Consider the following 22,627-nt stretch of genomic DNA (forward strand, 5'->3'; position numbering starts at 1 on the left):
CTACATTATTACAATCTATAAAGTTCTATAAGAGTTGATCATCGTTGATTTTTTCATTGTGATTGACATGTGTATATACAATTTATAGATAACAACTAACTTTGTTACAAAGTAATTAATTAAAAGGCAGACAAATTAAATTAGGACTCAATTAGGGCCTCAATGCACAAAAAAAAATCACTCACGTTTCCATTTTCTCGCCTAAAATCGTCAGAGAAACTCGTATAATTTAAATGGGCCTTAAGTGGATGGTCCTCGCGCCGGATCTGAATTTCTGATGCCCTGCAAAAACGGGCCTAAGTGCCAGCGATGTAAGTGGCATGGTATATTAACATAGTTTTGCTTTGTTTGACATAGTTGTGTGCGATATACGTTGTCCTAGTTTTACGTACAAATACAATTAGGACTCGGATAGTACAGTTACTATGTATATATACCCAAGAAAAATTAACGGGAGTATTGAAATTTGCGTTCAGTGAAAAAAAAAATACCTTGGATTTTAATCGAAACTTGCACATTTTGATAACAAAATGACAAATTTTAATTTTACTGTCTCGAGCGAGATTCTAAGACAAAGATATGTCCACCCACTCTGAAGCGAAAATTTCCATAGTTTGAAAAAACTGTATAAAATTTCACATGTGATCGCTCAAGATTGTGACAAACCATTCAATTCAGCACTAGTTTTAAATTAGTTCGATTACTTAAATTCGAGTTCAGCACTTATTTGAATTTCTTTACTAGGTAACTTAGTAAAATTTCTAAGTTATTTAATAATAGTTTTACATTTTAGTCTTGCAGAAACTTAGTTTCATTCAAACAATAAATTGCCTTTGTATTGTATTGAAATTGTTACAATTGTCACATTTAATTTGCTTTATTGATAAGTTTTCCTCAAGTTTTCTAAAGAAGAAATTCAGACTAAGTTCTGTTCACCAAGTTTACAATTTAATTCAATTCAATTCAATTCAATTATTTATTTCAGGCAAATGCAAACAAACTTATTTTCTACGTTAGCAACTTACAGACTAATTAATCATTTGTTATATACAACACATAGTTCATGATCAGCAACGCAGGCTTCGTCAAGTGCTTACAACAATAAATCAGTTACAGGCTTCGTCACCTACTAACAAATGATATAATCCGCAACAGGCTTTGTCAATGAAATGAAATGAAATGAAATGAAATGAAATATTTATTTGCTTAAACATGGTAATTACATACAGATGTTATAAATTAATTGATTTAGTATCACATGTTAAGCCAAAAAAATGTCATGCAAATTTAAAACTAAATAAGAACTTTTATTACAATTTCAAAATTAATATTGAAAAACAAATTTATTAAAATGATTAATATAACATGCAAGTCACATATTTTTTTTTATAACAAATCACATAAAGTTTAATAGTACATACATTCAAGTATATTATTTAATAATCCATTAAGTATTATAATTATATCTAGTCTAGTGTCTAGTAAACAGAATCAGTCAGAAAATCGTTTAATGAGTAAAAGCATTTGTCTTTTAGCCATTTGTGTAATCTGGTGGTAAATAATTTGTCAGGTAATTGTCTGATTTCATATGGCAACTTATTGTACACAAGAATACTCATTACATAGCAGTTTTTTTTAAATAAAGAGGTGTTACATAGGGGCATTTGTAGCTTAAATTCATCCCTGGCTCTTAATCAATTGTTAGTAGATGACGGTTTAAAATAAAGTGGAAGTTTCCGTACAATGCACCCTAATTCTGGTATGTACATGTCAAATAAGGTTAGCAGTCCAAGTTTCCTAAACAAAGGTCGGCAAGAGTCTCTCGGCTTAGCTCCGCATACCGCTCTAACACACTTTTTTGAATCAAGAACGCTTTATTAACATCTGTGCAATTGCCCCATATTGATATGCCATATCTTAACACTGATGCAACATAGCCATGGTAGGCAAGCAATGCTGTTTTTTCTCCAGCTACGGTCCTAAGCTGTTTTAAAGCGTAGACAAACCTATCGAGTTTGTCGCATATTAGTTTTACATGATTTTTCCATGTACAGTGTTGATCTACGATAATGCCTAAAAACTTCATTTCGTTAACTCCCTCAATTATCTGATTCCGACAATGTAGTTCTAAGTCCATTGGTTCCGTTTTGTAGTTCCGAAACTGAATATAACATGTTTTTGATGTATTAGTTTGTAAGTTGTTTCTGTTTAACCATGAGTCTATTGCGTTTATTGTTTCATTCAATTGGTTTGTATAAGAAACTGTTGTGTCATCAGCAGGTATTATAACGGCTATATCGTCAGCAAACAGGGACATCGAGTACTGTGTCTCCTTAGGTAGATCATTTATGTATAAAAGAAACAACAGTGGACCAAGAATACTTCCCTGAGGGACCCCGTACCCATTGCATCTGTACTCCGATCGATAAGCGGCATTAAGGTTGGAATTGTCAAGTTTATTTAATTCGACACATTGCATACGATTGCTCAGATAACTCTCGATCCAGCTAAGAGCAGGTCCTCTAAGTCCATAATGTTGGCACTTCTGAATCAACAGTTTGTGATCAACAAAGTCGAATGCTTTAGTCATATCAAAAAATGTTACTACTACTGGTATTTTATCATCAATATATTGAGTAATTCTACGAACAAGTGAGTATGATGCATGCGTAGTCGATTTTTGCTTCTGAAACCCATTTTGTTCCGGGGCAATTATGTTGAATTTATTCAAAAATTGGGTAACTCTATTGTGGAACGCTCGTTCGAATATTTTAGAAAAAATCGGAACCAGTGTTATAGGTCGATAATTCCTTACGTCAGTTTTACTACCTTTCTTGTGAATAGGTTTTACTATGGATTTCTTAAGCCGTTTAGGAAAAGTACCTTCAATGAAGGATAGGTTGACTAGATGAGTCAAAATTGGAGAGATCTCCGAAACACACTCTTTGAGGACACTAGTTGCTATACCGTCAAAGCCTACAGAGTTTGTATTATTTAATGATTTAATAATTTTCTCTATTTCATCTGCTGTGCATGGCATTAGGAATAAACTATCCCGAAGTCTTTCAACCTTCAATGATGGCTTTTGACCGCGTGCTGTCGTTTTAGCATTAATGTTGACGTTCGTTGAGTCAATCAAGAAGTCATTGAATACCTTGGCAATTTCAGCTGGGTTGGTTATGGTTTTAGAATCGAACTCGATGGAGTCGATTTCTTGTCGAGATGTATTGCCATCATGCTTGTTTTTAATGATATTCCAAACTGCTCCGCATTTATTTTTCGATTTATGTACATATTTATTGTTAACATTTTTTTTGGATATAATAACGCATGCTTTCAACAGTTTTGAATATGAATTAAATTCTAGCCTACTTTGGGTAGTTTTTTCTTTATAGTACAAGGCTCTAAGTTTTCTTTTCGTCCTGCTAGATTTTATAAGTCCTTTTGTAATCCATCTTCCATCCAATCTTAAACACTAAATTAAACTAGGCCAAGTCCCCACTTCGGACCGTAGCCGGTCCAAAAGTCCCCATGAAACTGGCAGCGTTGCCCCGTTGAATTGCCAAGGAGATCTGTTGGACCAGATACGATCCGGAGCGAGGATCGCCACCCCTTTCTCTTAGTCGCCGACCCAATTGCCACACAAACTCCTTAGCCTCCGCACCCCAAGATCCTGCATTACATTAAATTACAAATAAAAATATACATCACATTTAACTATTTACATACTGACGACTGCCACATTCCAAACACTACCGCTGTACATGAAACAGCATCCAGTGGTGTTGGAACGGGCAGTCTAGCCTCTCGGCCAGCACACGCAACAGACTGTTGGAGCTACCGCGCAACCGCCAATACCAAAGCACTTAAAGCAATTAGGTTCCTGTGATCAAGCCCCGTTAATATGTTTGGTCACATCTATTTCATTTTAAAAGACTTTTCAATCCTTATATTTAAAACAAAGACTTCATCATCATCATGGTGGCCTTTTGGTGATCCAATCTTGGATGTAGGCCTCTTCTCTCTTCTTCCACTCCCGTCGATCTTGAGCCCGATTCATCCAGTCCCGACCTCCGTGTCGTCGGATGTCGTCCACCCATCGCAGCGGTGGTCTCCCGCTCCCTCGGGTGTCCGCTCTGTGCCTACATTCAAGGACTCGTCTTGTCCAGCGACTCTTGTCCATTTCTCACAATGTGCAAGAAGAAAGACTTAGTTCTTATAAATGTTTTTAAACAATGTCCCCCACCGCGTCTGTCTATCTATAACTTTGTGTTCGCGATAAACTCAAAAACTAGGTTTGAAAGCTATGTAGATTTGAATTTATATTGAAGCAGAATGTAACAATTTAAGGTTACAATCGGAAGCAGGAGCTAACACTATCAATTAGTTTATTAAAATGAGTCACGTTCGTTGAGACTTTAGCATTCTGCGATTAAAACGCTCCATCCGTCACTCATTTTGTCAGAGAAACTGACAGTGACAGTGCCTGCGTCGACGCCGCAGCAGTAATGCTGTAACAGTAATGCAGCCGCAGCTGCCATCCAAATATGCTTCGTCACAATCACAACCATTGCATATTATGAAGTCGGTTAAAAAGTGATTATTCATAAGATATTTAAATGCAGTTATTTCTAGAAATTAAATATCTAGTCTGCGATGAGGTTAGACTTTTACACGCTTGCCGAAACTTGGCAAACAACTACATGCTCTAAGCCTGCACTAACGCTTGAATGCCATGTACACGCTATCAAGTACGTTATTGTATTCCGGACAGGTTGTATTGTTTTGGTCTGTGTTCAAAAACCGACACTGGTCCGGATCGGCGACAAGCGGCCCGTTTATCAAAAGCTTGTAGCTGCTAATACAAGTGGAGGTCCCTTTCTAACAAAAGCTGTCAAAAAGGGACTTCCACTTGTATTACAAGCTACAAGCTTTTGATAAACGGGCCCAAGCTCTTGCAAACACACACAAGCCAAGTCACACCGTTCACACGCATGTGATTGTGGATGCTTTTCGACTTGCCAAGCGTTTAAATCCAGCATTAGACCACTCAAAAGCAACTCAACACTATTAACATAGATTTGCCGTAAACGTTTGCACTAAAAATATAAAGTGAAGCAAACAGCACCAGAGTTCCTACTGACCTGAACATTATACTCCCAGTCCCCAGATTCAGCAAATATTATGTGAGCGGTCAGGGCAGGTATTTGCGGAACCCTCTACTGGTGAAAGATTTTAAAGTAGACGCAATCGGCAGTGCCTTGCGTATCGGGAGCTAGGGTTGCCAAGAGGTAAGCTTATTCCGCTATTTTTCCCTTATTTTGCAAAGTATCTAACTTATATATAATAGAGTATAATTGTATTCGTTCTGTGCAATAAAAACATTTTTTATCTTATCTTATCTTTAGTTATAAGACAGTTTATAATGCATTATAAGTTAGATACTTAGCAAGCTGAAAAGTTAACTTAAAATAGAGTTCAATAGAACATAAGTATTTAATAACAATGACTTGCGACTTGATCTAGATTATAAGTATTGTTATGGCATTATTCATAAAATACTTAGCTGTGAATCGTTTGTCTTTATCTGTCATTTTGGGAGGAGGGATAAAATATAATTTAACTAAATCAGGCCCGTAAAGTTTTATGAATGAGGAGGTAAATGTATATCACTGGCGATATATGAATAGATTCAAAAGCTGTTCAGCCATTTAAAGAAAACATAGTGTATTAGGTACCTAAATTTCGTGATGTGACATCTTATTTTTCGCAATGAACAAAAAAAACTTTTTTCGATACATATTTAAATATTATATTGAAGGGTACACGGAAATAACATGTCTAGTCACTTTAGTAACATTTTGAGTAATGGCGGTTTTAAAATGTGGAACCATCAAGAAGGTTTGTGTTGTAGGTATAGTCAGACAACGATATATATAATATACATAGAAAACACCCAAGACTCAGTAACAAATATCTGTGCTCATCACACAAATAAATGCCCTTACCGGGATTCGAACCCAGAACCATCTTCCGCCACTATTAGGTCAGACCAGTCGTCCGTCGACTTTGAAATTTAAGTTCTACCTAATTCTAGATTTTCAACGCCATTTTTTCTCATTTTAAACCGCAGTAGGACTTTGATAAAATGAAATCATACACTGCGCACAAAACCTTTTATCTCGCGCAACCACCATAAGCCTGACAAATCGCCAGCCCTGCGATGAATAAAATTGCAATATTTTTCCACGATCCGCGTAGCAATTCGGCAAATTGAAAAACTAGCATTCAACTGGGACCCACTTGCTTTGCCCACCGTGAAATTAACCGGTTCGGCGGAGCTTTTGTATATATTGCATGGAGAATGGACGGGGATGGAGATGGCCGTATTTCACTACATATTAGTATAAAACAAAGTCGCTTCCTGGGACCCATTTCTCGAACGGTATTAGACTAATATTATTAGTCCACAAACTGTCAAATCGTATACTCATACGATTTGACAGTTTGTGGACTAATAAGTAATAACCGTCATCGACCGTCAACATTATTATATATTGACGATCTTAATATGTATTCATTTTTATATTGTAATGTACATATGTACTTATATAATTATGAATATTATGATGTTTGACGATAATTATTTAAAATACGTATAAGTTTGTGATACAAATTTGTATTGTGTTTTTATAATGAATAAACAAATTCTATTCTATTCTATTCTATTCTATTCTATTCGATTGTAATAGAAACATGTAATACTTATTGAGAAATAAATGAATCTAAATCTAAATCTAAATAATATTAGCATATACCATGGCAACACACTAATAATATTAGACTAATACCGTTCGTGAAATGGGCCCGTGCTGTCTGGATGGATGTCTGTCCCTATGTACATATACTTAGATTTTTAAAACTACGCAACGGATTTAGATGCTATTTTCTTTTAAATTTATAGAGTGATTTAAGAGGAAGGTTTATATGTATAGTACATCAGCATTGCACCCGTGCGAAGCCGGGGCGGGTCGCTAGCCAATAATCAATAACTATTTTAAGCCAACTTTACGCAGTAAGCTCAGCAAGACTCACTACCGACAACAACAAACAAACAAGAACGTTTACTTATAAGTTCGAATTTGTTTTGTTTCAAAATAAAATGGGTTTTAGTTAAGTCGCTGCTTTATTATTCTACATAAATAGATCAAGTGCTATAATAGACCAAGTGGTACAACAAGTCAATAAAACCAGCTTCGCCTCCTCGCTTTCATCTTGTCCAATTTGACCGTTAAATAAATTTAAAAAAAATAATGTGCTTAGGAAAACAAAACGTCGGTAATAACTTGGCCGATTTTTTTAAAGATACACATTTGATCATCACAATAGAATTCCATTAGCTTGTTTTATATGAAAATGATACACACATCTCCTACAACCTTGACTAATGAGGAAGAAAATATTAGATATAGTTGGTCAAACCAATTCGTCAGTACTAACAACCAGGAAAATTGTACTCATCCCTTTCTTTTGGGCGCTAGTATTAGTGTAAGACAAAGATAGTATAATTCCCTCTGTCTATTTTTGAAATGAGACAGTCCTTTGACAAACTTTAAAACCTCTACTCCTACACATTCACCCCTCTCTCTCCGTACCTGAGATAAGATTTTTGTCTCATCTGCACATCTTAACATAGTCGGCGTGAGACACTATTCATGATAAATATTTCAGTTTGTCTTTAAAATTTAAAGAAGTAATAGTAAATCAATAGTTATTTGTGCAAAAAGAGAGGAAAGTTGGTTTTTCTTGCGAGTGTTTATTTTGAGTCCCGAGAAAGCGAAAGATTCTATAATTGAATCACGAGCGAAGCGAGTGATTCTAAGATAGAATCTTGAGCGTAGCGAGGGACTCAAAAACACGAGATGTAAAATAACTTTGCTCTCGTGTTGCACACATAATTTTTCACCTCAGTAGTATATTAAAGGTTAAAATGTATTTCGAATTACACAGAATAAACAGAAAAAAAAACTATTATAATATGTACGATACGATACGATACGATACGATACGAGACGAGACCGGACCGGACCGGACCATAAAAAAAATGTAATAAAAGTATGAAGTTCATGGCCTTCACTAAATTAAAAAGCTACATTGTTTCACTCCCTGGAGTGAGGAAAGTCGCACTTTCCTCACTCCAGGGAGTGACGAAAGTACGCTTGTTCGAGCTGCTGAGGTGAAAAGTAATAAGTACTAGTAAGTAGTACATCAAAAGTATAGAAAACCGAAATATTTAGATCGGTACGGTTTCACTCACTATTGTTTTTAATCGCTTTTGGCGACATGTTTCGGATTCGGGAATCCTTCCTTAGGCACGAGTGTCCGCGGCGGTTGGTTTCAATACTTTCAATAGTGAGTGAAATCGTACCGATCTAAATATTTTGAAATATGTCTCACGATAGTTTAATTTCGATTACAGAAAACCGGTTCAAACGATAAACCAAGTGAATAAAAACCAGCTTCGCTCCTCGCGTCCGTGTTGTCCAATCCGTGTCCAATCCTGAATAACACATTCCGTGGTAGCAAACTGGCTGGCCATTCGATAAAAAATGTAGCAGACTCGAGCAATCATAAATGGTATCGATTTCACACGCAAACAGAACAGAACAATATACATGTATAACTATACCGTTGAATTTACAGGTGTCCCATAAGTGACACGTCACGTGACACTGGAGGTAGACCAGGCCAAGAGGACGCAAACCAACTTAACGTGACCCCAGTAAAAGTGGCACGGTTTTCAAGTTATTGCCAAATTAAGGTTTTTCATGAATTTTGACCACTGTTAATGCCAGTGTGCACTCGGAAAAGTCTCGAAGTTAGTTTTTTTTTATGTGTTGTTTTCATAAATAATAAATAAATATTAGGGGACATCTTACACAGATCAACCTAGCCCCAAACTAAGCAAAGCTTGTATTATGGGTGATAGGCGACGAGATACATACTTATATACCTATATACATACTTATATCCATAGAATACACCTATGCCTCAGGAACAAATAATTGTGTTCATCACACAAATAAATTCCCTTACCGGGATTCGAACCCAGGAACATCGGCTTCACAGGCAGGATCACTACCCAGACCGGTCGTCATCATGGTCACCATGAATAGCTAATTAAAATAACAGAGGTATTTTATCGATAAACAATGTGTTTATCGATAAAATAATTGTTTATATAACTAGCTCCAGCTTATCCATACTAATATTATAAATGCGAAAGTCTGTCTGTCTGTCTGTCTGTGTGTTCCCTCTTCACGCTTAAACCGCTGAATCGATTTAGATGAAATTTGGCATAGAGATAGGTTGAGTCCCTGAGAAGGACATAGGATAGTTTTTATTCCGAAAATCATCCCTTAAGAAAGTAAAAAGCGGGGTGGAATTGAGATAATTAATAAAGTGTCTGCTAATTTGTGTGCATAATATGCTCAAATTGAATAATTGCTATAAGATTTTCTCCAGGCGCTATTCTTACACTAGCTGGGGTTACTAAGTCCACGCAGACGAAGTCGCGGGCAAAAGCTAGTAATTTATAAAACAAACGAAATAGAGCATAACCAAATGTTGTTTGAAAAACTTAAATTCGCTGTATTTTTTTAACTAACTATGAAGCTACATATACTAATTACGGGACTAGATATACTCTATCCTATTTTGTAAGTACAAAGTTTCAGAGCAATCTAGCTAGTCGTTTTTAAATGAGAGCGTAACTAACGTTTGTAGGGAGAACTGAGCTTACGGGGGACTCATAAAGATAACATAGACAGACAAATACACACGTTAAACTTATAACACCCATTTTCAAATGCTAATAAATAAATGCAATATGACCTCCACAAAGAGCAATAACCCCAGATTCGCTTAGTATTTCCAGTGCGCTAAGGTATATATTTACTAGGTGTCACAAGATGACCGATTCCTTTGAAGTGGTTGAAGGGAACATCTTAATGGCCGGCGTCTAATGATGACTGAGTGGGCTGGGACTCTGAGATCGTAATAAACTTTGCTCAAATGAAAGACAGACAGTGCGCGGTGTAAAACGAAGTTGTAAAAGTTGTGAATGTGACCAAGCCCTACAGTTAGCCGTATCCTCCTAAGTCCTGCGGTATCAAATTTTGTACATAATAAAAGTCACCCTTCAGTCCCAGCATTAAGTAAATTACTATGGTAATAAACACCGATAGTACATATTTCGGTACAAAATGTTTAGATGCGCCCCGCTTTCAAAGCGCGGAGTATTCTATTCCATAGAGTTGTAAATAGTCTGTTCAGGACTGACAGCAAATATTTATTATGTGCAAAAAAATGAACAAGAGGCCTCTAGGACTATGACGTTTAAAAAAAGCTGGGACTTAGGAGGATATAATAAGCTGAAGACACAGTTCGAATCGGGCCTCCGACGATATTAGTCTAATATTATTGGTGTGTTGTCATGGCATACGGTTTTACAGTTCGTGGACTAATATTATTAGTCTAATATCGTTCGAGAAATGGGCCGGCCCCTGGGGCCCATCTAACGATATTGGTCTAATATTATTAGTGTGTTGCCATGGTAACCCATATGACTTGACAGTTCGTGGACTAATATTATTAGTCTAATACCGTTCGAGAAATGGGCCGCTGGAGGGCTTTGCGCAAAAGAGAGTAAAAAAGAGTTGCAAGACGAGTTTTTAAGTCCTAATCAATTAAATTAAAACGTCAGTGTTGAAAGATAAGCAAACCTTCCATTTAAAATCCGAAAGCTTTCTCGAAACATGAATTCATTTCTTACTAATAAATGTAGTTATTTGCCTAATTGAGTTGAAACGATGAAAGGGAATTTCTGATCTTCCATTTAAATCCATTGAGAGAGGGAATCGAATCAATCGAATGATTTGATTAGATTGAATCGGCAATTAATTTGAGTGCCGATTTTAAGGACATAATGATAGAATAGGTATATAATAAAATAGATTTTACTTTAATACAGGTTTATTTCTTTTAATATTTTGTGATTTTGAATATGTAAGATTAATATTTGTTTGATTTCAACCAAACTGACCTAACCCTAAAAATAGTTTGAAATACCACCATTTTATGTAGTGCTTCCTGAGAGCAAAATAAAATAGTATAATACTTCAGCCTATATATGTACTAGAGAATGCAAACCGGTTTTTATTTGTATGAAATTTCGGTTAATAAGAGGTTATTAACCTCACGATGTTTTTCCTTCACCGAAAAACTAGTGGTAAATATTTAAAATATTAAATAATATTCCGTACGTAATGGTCTACTTTCATTTGGCTTATCATAATAAGCATAATCATAAGTAATCATTTATTGCAACCATGGTATACTTAAGGGTCGGCCAAACACAAGGCGTGACGCAGCGCCGCGGTCGCGCGGCGCGACCGCCGCCCATGCTAACAGGTTAGCGACGTCAAACAGTAAAGACTGCGTCCCGCCGGCATCGCGCCCCGCTTCTGTCGCGCCCCGTCGCGCGCGTCCACGCGGCGCGGACGCGCTCGAACGCGGCGCGGACGCGGCGGCCCGCGTCGGCACGCTGGGTCACATCAGTCGGACGTGAATGAGAAACCTTCCGCGCGCGCATGTTGCGTGTTGAGCGCGAGGCCGGCGCGATTCGCGCGCGACTTGTTTGAACAGGCATCACGCGGCGCAAACGCGGCGCGGACGCGGCGCTGCGTCGTGCCTTGTGTTTGGCCGAGCCTTAATACTCGTATATCACCAATCTACCTACTAATTTTAAAAATTAAATTAAATTTCGAATTTAGGAGCAAAGTAACTGTAGGTCTGTCTATATTTTACGGTACAAGTACAGAAACTAGTTTCTTTACACATCCCTTGTTTTAAAAAATCGGGCCAAGTTTAGTCCAAATTGCGGTTTTGTCAGTTCGACCACTTTAAAGACTTGAAAAGGCGCCAAGTTCTACGTAGGTAATATTGAAGCTAAGATATTTTATAGGGCTAGTAATAATATTTCGCCTTCAATATTATTTAAATGTAAATTTAACACGGTAAATAAGCTTGTAGACTTCTTTCTCGTTGATTCGACTGCGCATGCTAAAGGTAACATTCCAATTGCAATGGAAATGCAGCATAGCGTTGCTGCAGACTTCAATCTTACAAGAAATGTCAATTATCCAGGAAATCGATTTTTAAATTGATATTTCCGTTAGCAATACAGTTGGCAGCAATGCTGCGCTGTAATACTGCAGCCTTCTTTGTGCAAGAAAAGGTCATAATATGTATCAAGGACGGATGTCAAATAGACGTTTCTCGCAGCAATAGTAAACAGACTGCAGCAATGCTGTCTGCAGCATTACAGCACAGCATTGTGTTTAGTAGATTCTTCCAGGAAATTTAATTTTCAATCGATAATTTCATACAATAATACAGTCTGCAATGCTGTCGTAATTGGAATATTACCTTAAATTTAAAAAAAAAAAAAACAATTTTATTAGCTTTCTTTCTGTTACTTAAGAGTATGTAAACATGTTAAGCTTAGCGCGTACTCACAATGTAAAACTAAACCGGTACTTGCTTTATAGTTTCAGTATATTCCCAAAAACTCCCTGGCAACGGGAATGCACTTATGTTTTAGCCAGCGTGTATATTTCTCTAAATTAACCTTTTCGCAAATGAAACTATGATTCACAGCTTACCTGTAACAAAAAAAATATCCTTACAATACAATACAATACGTTTATTTGTCGAAAAGCAGGTTACATACATATAATTAAGTGCCAGCAGTGATGGCCGAAACGTTAATGCAATTAAAATTAACCATTAACCAGTACAAATTGAACCGTGAACTGTAACCGTCCGTTACGGTTTACGGTTTAATTTGTACTGGTTAATGGTTAATTGCAATTAACAACTACCCTCGTCTATGGATACCTGCAACACCAGAGAGGTAACAAGTGCGTCACCGGCATTTAAGATGGGAGTACGCTCTTTTCTTGATGGACATTTCGGTTCGGAAATACCGCGAGCGAATGCTCATTCCACAGTTCACCTGTGATAGACATGAAATCTTGTATTCCTCCTTTATCATGTTTTAAGGGTTCCGTACCCAAAGGGTAAAAACGGGACCCTATTACTAAGACTCCACTGCCCGTCTGTCTGTCACCAGACTGTATCTCATGAACCGTGATAGCTAGACAGTTGAAATTTTCACAGATGACGTCTGTTGCCGCTGTAACAACAAATACTAAAAAGTACGGAACCCTCGAAGGGCGAGTCCGACTCGCACTTGTTTTGTTCTAATCTATAAAAAACTTTCTCTCTGTTTCATAAATTGTTGACTATTTTCTGTGCATTTTTTATTCGCTATGTCACTGAAAAATAAACAAATATATCTGAAATTCCCCGAAAATGCTTTTGCACGGGACACGGGGTTAACGATTCTGGGAAATTCACCAACAAAAAGGAACGTTTTTTTATTTATATACTGCCATCTATCGACACAGAATTAAAACAAAAAATGTATAAAAATATCAAAAAAAAAATGTATACCTATACATACAATGGATACGTTTTTTTTAGAATGCCACATGAGTGACTCGTGTTCTTTCACTGATATGTTACTGGCATGTGTTACAATTATAAATATCGAACGGTGTCGCCAACGCCATCTACCCGAGTATAGCAAAGGTGTCTATTCGAGTATAACTTTTTCTTGATTTCCGAGGCACGTTCTTTCCTTACACTTTACTTATCCGGAGTTACATATATCTATTCCTGTATCTATGTATAAGCAAAGTAGGTGTACGTTGTCGCGTATATTCACCACTACACACCAATTAATGAATGCAAACTGTTATCATGGCTTCTGTAAATTGGAGGCACTCCGTTCAGGCAAAGTATTATAATAAAAAATAATAACAAAGCTTGTAAAATATGAGAGAATATACACAACCCTGCTCTAATGTAATTAGCTGGTACAATTTTAGAGTTAACGTGTCATCCTCGTGGATAACGACTGGGATAATTTATATTCGCTCCTTGAGTTACTGTTATGGCTGGCTTAATGTGCAGATAATGTTGCATTTCCTGCACTCTTCTAGAATTAACTCAGTCTTGTTACATCCTTTTTTCGTTGTCTTCTGATATTATACTACGTCGGTGGCAAACAAGCATACGGTCTGATGTTAAGCAGTCTCCGTAGCCTATGTACGCCTGCAACTCCAGAGGAGTTACATGCACGTTGCCGACCCTAACACTCCGCACTTTCGTTGAGCTCTGGCAACCTTACTCACCGGCAGGAAGAACATCACAACACTATGAGTAGGGTCTAGTTTTAATTTGGGTATGGAACCCTAAAATGAGCAACTTATGTCTGTATTTGTCAATTTTTTATTCATTTTTAAAACGGAATCTTGAGCGTTGCGAGGGTTTCAAGGCACGATGGTTAAACAAATTTTGCCAATAAAAATGTTCACCACACCAACACAAGGAAAATAATAACTGATACATATATTATAAGTAAACAGCACCCAGCAAACATAGCATAATATAACATTAGCACTGCATTAGTTTCAGGTGAACATTTCCCCGAATGCAAGCGCGAAGAGCATTTGGTACGTAATGAAAATTTACGACGACAACAGTTCCTACTCGAACTTCCTTTACTGTTTATACAATGATATTATTATAGTCACGTCACGGTTATCTCTTTTTTCATTTAATTTCAATCTGATTTATTTAATAGAATTTGTGTTAAGTATATTAATAACGGGTCACTCACGTATTTTAAGTCGAAAAACGCTCGACATGTTTCACTCCGTACCGACCCGATACGTAAGTGACCCGTTATTGATATATTTAATATGTTAATGTTTCTCACGGAAGTTTTGTTATTAAAATAGAATGTGTGTTTAATAACTGCTATCTACGTTTTTCTAGTAATTATCCCGTGCTTTATTTCGTGCACGGTGTGAAATAATTTTAAGTAAAGAGGAAACATTCATATTATCCTACATACATATCTCTTTTTGTTAAGCTGTTAGATTACTTTAGACGCGTAGTGTGATCCGCTACTTTCGATGCTGAGTGTACCCAGCGGGCTTAGTACGGTAGCATTTTCATCGCCTGTCACCATGCCTGTCACATTTTAACAAGTATGTAAGTGCGAAAGTGACAGGTATAGTGACAGGTGATAAAAATGTAACCATGCTGACACCCGGTTTCTAAAATGTTTAGCTTCTTTAATTATCAGAATTTAGTAGGCCTCTATAATATATACCTTATTTTTATCACGAAGATTTGATGTCAAAGTCGATGTTGATGCCAGATATTTGAAGATTGCGGCAGAAATGCAGTCGGCATCAATGTCACGCCGTATTTTTCTTATTTCTTATTTACTCGTAATGCATGTTAATTATAAGATGTAATATTTTGAAAAGATGTGTCCCGCCGAGTTTGTTGCCGGTCCCATTTGGGGATACCCTCCTCCAATTGAAGCGGGGATTTAAATGTTCTAAAGGCTGAGGTGTAGGATTATAGCCGGCGTAGCTTTATCGTTCATAAGCGCATTGTAATATGCCTACTTAAATAACAAACTATCTTTATCTTAAGATTACTGCAGCAGTAATGCTGGTGCAGTCAGATATCGAATGGTACATTTAAACATGTCTAGAGTACAAACAAAGCATACATCCACAGTCAATACGCCCCGATAGTGATAGCTAATCCATTCCACAATTCACTGACGATTCGTAAACCTTATTAGAACGACTTAAGACTCATTTCTGGGTAGTTAAGAGTTGATGCTAGTAATATGGCTAATGACAATGCTATCGCACGCTTTCACCGCGTGCCAACCTCGATTCAGGACCTAGGCGCATACACATACTGAATAAGAGTTGTATCATCTATAGATTAAGCGTCTCTTATGTAAAGCTAAGAAATTAGAAAGAAACAAAAGATATGGTAAGCCACGCGAAACTTGCGACGGAAGAAATGACCGTCACGCGTAAGTGTTGTGTACAATAAAGTGATTACTCCTACTACTACAATGCCGTCCTCGAAACGTCGGAGGTAATTTTAAAGTTTAATCCGTTAAAGTAAATAAAAACGCATATTCATCTAGATTAAGTGTTGTTATAAGTGTTAATTGTTAGTGCTCCGTACAAAACTTTGTTCACTTATTAATATATCTTGGACATTGTACAACCAGGAAACGTACTTTTTCGTACTAGTAAATAAAAGCAAATCTTGTCGGTAAGCAAGCTGTCTCGCTCACACCAGCATCAGTAAGTGGATTATCGTCCGGCGCTTGGCTCGGGCCGGGAAAGCTAACTAGTTAATGGAATATATACGGGATTACGGAGCACCAGCGCGGAAAGCATTCTCGGCCTTGGGAGATACTGGAAAGGCGAGAATTGGACTTGGATGCTCTTTCATATGTGGGTGGTCCAAACTCTTGGGTTCGGTTGTACTGTAGAGCAGGAAAAAACATTTTCGAAAAAATTCAAAAAACTAAAAATTCAATAAGGATCCTAATCATACACAGACGTGAGGTTAAAGGTAACTTTATATTTAAGACTTAAAGAAAAAAGAAAGAAAGAAATAAAAGGTACTTTGTCACGTCAAAATGCAGAGTTAGCTTGGACGGACTTACTTTTTCAACACTTTAAGATGATAGTAAAGATAATGATAATAATGTTTAAGATGATGGTAGTAAGATGGTAGTAGTTTAAGATGGTATAGTTATTATCTCTTTCTGTGGTCGCTCCCTTATAAATGAGGATCATGGTCATCGTGGATGTGGATGTTATTATAAATTGTATATAAACACCCATAATAAATAAAATGTAAATAGTAATTAAGTATTGAAATGACGTGTAAATGTATATGTTTCTTTTACCAATAAATTACTGTATCACTGTTTAGTGGTCGACAGCTTTATCCATACAAACGTATATACATAAAATATCAAAATAGTTCGATGAACAATTCCTGTTTAATTAAATTTAATGTATTTAATGAGACTACACAAATAAACATACTAAAAGCAATAAACTATAAGCTTAAAAAGAATTATACTAACTTAAAATAAAGTCCCTATAAATAAAACGCGTCCTCCAAGTCACTGACGATGGGCAGTGTGCCCAGAAGTTGAATGGCAATGATAATGCGTTAAGCAAAATACTGGCCACCCTTATGGTCCCTTGTGGCGTCTATTTTTTGAACATTTAACTTTCTTTGAAATTTCATCCTAAACCAAAATAAAATCAATGATTTCGATTTTAAAATGGAAATTTTGCTTCAGAAGATAATGACTAAATTTTACGCTGTGTGGGCTAAAGCTTATTCTCAGCATATGAAAGCTGCTGTGTCCGTGTTGCGACATCCTGTTTAATGAGCTTATTATCTTTTAAGAACAAAAGCGTGAAACTTCATGAAGAGTTAAATTGGTAACGCAAATTCGGTCTCTGAAAATCTGTTTTCATTATCCGGCGCTTTCATTTAAACTTGCACTTTGAAGGCTGACTTAAACCAAATTAATTCAACTTTTCATATTATGACGACAATGTATGAGGTTTGGCATAAATTTTAATCCTATTATGACCGCTAAATGGTTTTTGATATTAATAATGAGTATAAATTACTCGAGATTAATTTTTACAAATGATTATGTTGATTTTAGTAGGAACCCTTGACTTAAAGAGTTCTTGTTAGGAATTTTGGTACTGCTACTAAATTATCAGCTAAAACTCCAGTTTATATTTATGTCACGCTTTGCTTGATACACTTTATGTTTACGACAGTAATAAGTCTACACCGTGTTCGCAATATTTATCGGTATACATCATAACTTTTACACCATCAAAATTTTACTGAGACCATTTAATTTTAAGGCCAGGCCACGAATACCTCCTTCAATATATTTTTCTGGTTATGACCGGTTTATTTTTATCTGATACTTAAAATACTACAAAGCTAAATTAAATACTATCTTGACTGGCAATGTTGTATGAAAATTCATTGTCAGCGTGTCTCACTAAAGCGCCCGCAAGATGATTAGCAGCAGGCTATTATTAACTAACACGGATATTACGTTGCTGTAAATAAGTTCATTGCATTTTTTACTTAACGTGATGCTCCATTGCAGTTGTTTTGTGGCGTCTCGTCTGTCACTGTCGACGTGGTGCCACAATGTTCTAACAGATGGCGTTAGCTACTTTGAACGCAATTAGTTAGAATCCTACATCGCGCTTACGGAGTTTCAAATGTCACTTACTATAATATACTGCTTCTGACTACTTCTCAGTGGACTTCGGACCCCAGGCATAACACCTGGAGAGAGTACTCCCTATTGCCCCCTTTCTTTCTACCTACCACAGTTTTATTCTTAAATACTCTATCTTAGATAACTTATAGTAACTGCTATGATTATCAATATACCTAATTATTAACGCGTATAATTAACGACCATTATTCATACAGTATTAAATAGTACGCCGTACAAGTCGTACAACTCATCTTCAAAAGTTTTTTTTTTTTTTTTTTTTTTTTAATATAGGACATTCTTACACAGATTGACTAAGTCCCACAGTAAGCTCAAGAAGGCTTGTGTTGTGGGTACTTAGACAACGATATATATAATATACAAATACATAAATACATAGAAAACACCCAAGACTCAGGAACAAATATCTGTGCTCATCGCTTACCGGGATTCGAACCCAGGACCATCGGCTTCACAGGCAGGGTCACTAACCACTAGGCCAGACCGGTCGTCAATTGCTGACTATGTCTACTGTTATTTATTCCTTTTTAATTGCAGAAGGTCGTAACTTGTTCAACAGTAGACATGTGTAAGTAATGCTCGTAATATCACAAATGAGATATCTCTCGAACGCGTAATATGCCATTACGTATCACACGGAAAAATCAACCATTACTTCATGTATCACTCATCACGCGAGCCGAACGCCCCGCGCCGAAGCGCGCGTAATGGTTTCAATTCCAGATAAATTCAATAGATTGACGCGCCGATATGAATGGTCAGTTCAACTCTATACACAGTGCGCGTAATGTATAATGCCAATTGCAATAGTGTCATCACAGTTGGTTGTTTGCCAAGCCATGCTTTGTTATCTCGCTCGCACTCGCACTCAGTGATCGCGCGCTCTCGCTTTGCGATTCTTTCGGCTATCTTCGGAAGACTTCGGGTCGGGCCGCTCGGCCGATTGCGTTTAAGTTGTCGCAAATTTCACTAATATTCTTACGAATATGATTTTCTGCATCTGCAATAAATTTAAAACTCTAGTGCGTCCGCGTAGAGCTTATAATGTTTTCTTATAGTACGAAAAGGATGCGGCTAAATCAAGTAATTTGTTTGAGATTTTGAATGTGACGAAAACAAAACCGTTTTTTAATATTGTTATGAAATGTTTGGTTGACTTTCGCGGTTCGCGGCAAACTAAGTACGAGTTACTTGTTTATCCTTTAATTTAATTGTGAATTAGTGCGTACCGTACCGAGACTGAGTGTAGAAATTAGATTTGTGTATTTATACTGTTTGAACTAAATTATAAATATACTTAAATGAAATTGTAAATAATAGTAAAATAATTATAGAAGTTTGCCAGTCCTAAGCCTGGAGTTCCATTTTATTTTGGTAAAGTATGAAGGGAAATCAATTTGAATGCAGGTATGGTATATCTACCTGCAAAACTTACATACATAATTAATTACATACCTGTATCAGTGTCATATCAATTTTATGCAAATAATAATAAATTATGCATATTTTATGATTTATAAGAATTAACAAAAAATCTTTCACATAGCGGTGACAAAACGCAACGCGTAATAAATTAAATAAATCGATCGGCGATACGGATTACGGATAGGTACGAGACACGCTAGTCACTAGAGTGCTGTAATGCGCTGCGTAATGTAGGAGATGCTGTAATTTGACCATCACGCGCGCGCCGGAGCGCTGTTTCACGTTCGGGTCATGTTTCGAGTGATGAGTGATGTGATATCTCAGTGTACTACGTTTTCGAAAAAGTGATGTGATATAGCATTACTTTTTGGAGCACTGTTTCGCGCATGTCTATTCAACAGCGCTCCCAAAATTCATCATTTTAAGTAGAGGACCTAGTATACTCCCCTGCGGAACTCCGCACGTCGTTGCGTAATTTTTCACTGAAGCCAACGTCTAACAAATGGCGAGGCAACTTCCTACATCTTTTCAATTACCTCTTCTTTATGTATGCTCTTAAGTTTTAAAGTATGCTCTGAAAGTAATGAAGTTGCACAGTGTCGATATATTGCGCTGGGGAGTATAGTGAAACTAGAATGTTAGAGTGCGTTTGAAAGAGTTGGAGCGAGATATTTTGAAAATAGGAAAAGTATTCTTACTTTTAAGAATGGATGAGCAGATGATTAAACTTTTAAAGGTTGAATTTTGGTTGAATAAATGAAGAAATTGAATTTGTGCCATATTATTACATATAAAATGTATTAAACAGCAAAATATATTAAATGGTACCATACGATACCAAACTACCATAACATTAATAATTAATTAATAATTATTGCTTCGTCATGACAAACAATAAGTAGTTTAAGTTTATTGTTTATTTTTAGTATGTTTTACCTGTATTTGTTCCTAATAAAAAGTATTTCACATAAAAGCAGGCAAATTAGCTTGGCACCGACTTCAAACGTATTAGTTTGCGAGCGCATATAAAACGAGATAATGTTTTATTTTATCCCTTTTGAAGACGGTTTTACTTTTTTTTAAAGATTAATTTTATGGTTCTCACATTTTACCACATAAGTCTAATCAATATAGAGACGGCTTGTTACTTCGCACTGTCTTTGTCAATCTTCTATAAAGTTTCTTCATTCAACATTGTTTAATTGTCTAAGAAAGCCCCGTTCTAGACTAACATCACAGGACAAGCTGAATAATATATAATTAACAGAACACCCGCTCCACTAATCGCCACATCGAAGTAGCGCGGATCGTGCATTTGAATTTCAGACGCCTAGTTGGAGTGTCGCTTTGCATGATTCTTGCTGGGACTTTAGTATCCGCATTTTATTTGCTCATATAACAGATGGAAGCTTCGTCGCACGGTCTGGTTAATGTTCAATAAAGATTCTTTATTCAATATTAAGTAAACATTGTCCAAAATACCTTATGTTATAGTCAAAGTCATAGTCAAAAGCATTTATGCATTTATTTATGTTATAGTGTTTAATTATAGTTCGAATTCCGGTAAGGGAGTTGTTCTGTGTGTTTATTACGAATATTGGTTCCTGTTATGGATGTTTTCTATGTATTAAGTATTTATATATAAATCATCATGGTCTTCATCTTCTCAAATGACTTTTTTGTCTAAGACGGTAATCTGTTAAACAAAAGCCATTGTTTTTTTTTGTGGGAGCTGTCGGCCTTTGTGTGCCATTGCGTGCTGGCGCGTGCCGCGGCGCGTGCGGCGCTCACACACAATAACACACAATGGCCGACCGTTCGCACAAAAGAGACAATGGTTTTTGTTCAACAGATTTCGACTAAAAAGTGATTTGAGAAGATGAAGACTATATAGCTTGGCTAGTTCGATTTGTGTAATATTGTCTTATAATATTTATTTATTCTTTTTACCGTTCACGTTCAAGACTAACACAGGAATAAGATTATAACTAACATAACACCCGCTCCACTAATCGCCACATCAAAGTTGTGCGGATCGTGCAGCATTTGAATTTCAGATGCGGTTGTCTTGTTTGCAAGTTGGAGTGTCGCTTTGCTTTGAGATACAATTTTTTGCGTGATTCTTGCTGGAACTTTAGTATCCGCATTTTATTTGCTCATGGAAGGAAGGAAGGTATATAACACGTTTTTCAAACACCCTCCTTTACCCCGGTTTAAGGAAAATACATCACTAATTACTGTGTAAGTATTAATTCACAAGCTTATCCCTTTAACTTAATACGAAGCCAGCAAAGACAAATTATGGTAGATATTTCTAAAAAAACATTTCGTTTGAGTATCCCTCCATTTTCAATTATTATTCCTTTTACTAGTTACTCACATAACAGTTACCTACAACGTATTTGTCCAACAACAAAACTTTGATAAAAAACACATGTCCAGATATGATCAAAGAGCAAATTCAAAATATTTCGTCAAAAAATATAATACTTACTAGCGTGACGTAGTTTGGTACTTGCTTTTAGTAAGGACGATAGCTGGACTTCAAATATAGCCACGATGGATTGACGGATGTTGACTAAACAATGGTTAAATACGTTAAGATTAATATTTCATTAGCTGCATAGGTACTTATTTCCACGTTACTTCATTGCATAGTAAGCAAAAAAATACTAATGACGACTTCGCCATTTTGAAGCTCAACCGGAAATCATTTGCATTTGTTATGAATATGATCGAGTCTCAAAACTGACATTTCTTCAAACAGAAGCGCTGACGTCATATCCACATCATACTTACTTACTCCTCTGGCGCAGCGACCTAAAGTGTGCCTTGGCCTCCAACACGACTGCTCGCCACTGATCCCGGTCCTGTGCTGTTTCTCGC

The 22,627-nt window shown here is 36.6% G+C and overlaps 2 long non-coding RNA genes across 2 annotated transcripts in view; both read right to left on the reverse strand.

The window, feature by feature from the left end:
- Window positions 1-22,627, reverse strand: part of LOC134742690 (uncharacterized) — a 272,093-nt gene that overhangs the window by 54,940 nt on the left and 194,526 nt on the right. The gene's annotated exons all lie outside the window — the stretch shown is intronic.
- LOC134742691 (uncharacterized) overlaps window positions 14,179-22,627 on the reverse strand; it is a 132,675-nt gene continuing 124,226 nt past the window's right edge. The window contains exon 2 of the long non-coding RNA XR_010127955.1: window positions 14,179-14,284. This is a non-coding gene — a long non-coding RNA (uncharacterized LOC134742691). The remainder of the gene's footprint in view (window positions 14,285-22,627) is intronic.

The sequence above is a fragment of the Cydia strobilella genome, chromosome 7 (assembly GCF_947568885.1).
Source record: "Cydia strobilella chromosome 7, ilCydStro3.1, whole genome shotgun sequence".
Taxonomy (NCBI): Eukaryota; Metazoa; Arthropoda; class Insecta; order Lepidoptera; family Tortricidae; genus Cydia; species Cydia strobilella.